At 44.4% G+C, this 2,102-nt stretch overlaps 1 pseudogene; it reads right to left on the reverse strand.

The window, feature by feature from the left end:
• The window catches only part of LOC101585636, a 4,021-nt pseudogene extending 2,915 nt beyond the window's left edge, over nucleotides 1-1,106 (reverse strand).
• Between the last annotated feature and the right edge of the window lie 996 nt (nucleotides 1,107-2,102).

A 2,102-nucleotide genomic window follows, 5' to 3' on the forward strand; every position in this document is an offset into this window, starting at 1 on the left:
CACTGTCATAGCTACTGCTGCTGCTGGAGCCACCATAGCCACCTTGATTTCGTGGTTTGGTAAAATATTGGCCTCCACCACCACAGGGCCCAGAGCTTCTGCCTCCAAAGTTTCCTCACTTCATGGGTCCAAAATTTGAAGACTGACTGTTGTAATTGCCAAATTCATTATAGCTTCTACCACCTCCATAACTGCTTCCACTACCACCGCCAAAGCCGCCTCCGCCTCCTCCACTGTTATAGCTGTCAAAGCTGCCACTCCCGCCACAGCCACTGCCCTGGTTTCCATGACCCTGTCCACCACTTCTGTAGCCTCTGCTTCCTCCAGAGCAACCAGGGCCGCCTCCTCCATAACCACCATCATTACCAAATCCATTGTAGCCATCTCCACTGCCACCATATTTACCCCTACCACAGCTACCACCAAAGCCACCTCAACCACTGGAGTTTCCTCCATTGCTTAAACTGTCAGTGACACCAAAACCACCTCCACGACCACCACTAAAATTTCCAGAACCACTTCGACCTCTTTGGCTGGCTGAAGCACTAGCCATCTCCTGCTTGGACAGGGCTTTCCTCACTTCACAGTTGTGGCCGTTCACAGTGTGGTATTTTTGAATGACAATCTTATCCACAGAATCATGGTCATCAAAGGTTACAAAAGCAAAGCTACTCTTTTCTCCACTGCCTTAGTCAGTCATAATATCAATCACTTCAATTTTTCCATATTGTTTAAAATAATCTTGTAGGTGATGTTCTTCAGTATCTTCTTTAATGCCACCAACAAAGATCTTCTTCATTGTTAAGTGGGCACCTGGTCTTTGAGAATCTTCTCTTGTGACAGCTCTCTTTGGTTCCACAAGTCTTCCATCTACTTTATGTGGGCTTGCATTCATGGTTGCATCCACCTCCTCTACAATGACATAAGTGACAAACCCAAAGCCCCTGGAATGCTTGGTGTTCAGGTCTCATTACCATGCAGTCTGTGAGTGTTCCCTGTTACTCAGAATGGCTCCTCAGACTCTCATCAGTTGTTTCAAAGCTCAGCCCTCCAATGAAGAGCTTCCATGGCTGTTTGGGGTCCTTGGGGGACTCTGACTTAGACATGACGGCAGTTGGAAGAGAGACTGACAATGCTTCCTCTGCAGTGTCCACCAGCAAAAAGGAATCTGGCCCTTCTTTTTTAATCTGTTTTCTTCTCTTTTATTTTTGTTTTGATTGCATAATTCTTGCTACTAACATGTTTTCTCTATAAACCAATGTGTGGATTACCTTTGTGACATTAACATACTGCAGTTCATTCCCAGGGAACAGGACATTGGGCCAGTTGTACTGCATCCCCTCCTCCCAGATTAACAGAAGTGGTCAGATTTTGGGACACAAGCAAAGGAATATAGTTAGGTATGCCAAGAAAACATCAGTGAAAAGCTGACTAACATAAGGAAGAGAAAAGCAAAAGCCACACAGCTGAATTATTCAAAAGAATATCAGAGGAGGGCCAGTGAGATAGCTCAGCAGACTAAGTACCTGTTTCAGGCAAGTGCAGGGACCAGACCAGGGTTCGAGCCTTGGTACTACACACCATGTTGGTCCTGCCCGCAGGCACGCTGAGCCAGTGACCAAGTCTGAGTGTCATGGCATGCCTGTAATCCCAGTGCTGGGAGGGCTGAAAACAGGAGGATCACTCCAAGTACAAGCTGCATAGTGATACCCTGTACCAAATACCTAAAAAAACTTTTTAGAAAAGGATATCAGAGGAGATTGAAAAAATGATCAATAAGGTGCTTTGCAGGATCACAGAAGACAGAACTAAACAGATAATGGGAACTATTAAAGAAAATAATTAAGAAGCTTAGAGAAGACACTAATAAAAAGCTAGCCAAGCTAAAGAAAATGATACAAATTATGAATGAGCAGTTTAGCAACGAATTACAGTCCATGAAAAGATTCCAAACTGAAATCCAAGAGGTTAAAAATTATAAGTATGGGCAGCAGATGCAACCATTTTGAGAGAGAATGTCAGAATTAGAAGACAGGGAGGCTTTCAAAAACCAATTACTGGGTCCAGGGAGATGGCTCAGTAGAATAAGTGCTTATCTGGCC

Source organism: Octodon degus, unplaced genomic scaffold (genome assembly GCF_000260255.1).
Source record: "Octodon degus isolate 3935 unplaced genomic scaffold, OctDeg1.0 scaffold00007, whole genome shotgun sequence".
In the NCBI taxonomy this organism is placed as follows: Eukaryota; Metazoa; Chordata; class Mammalia; order Rodentia; family Octodontidae; genus Octodon; species Octodon degus.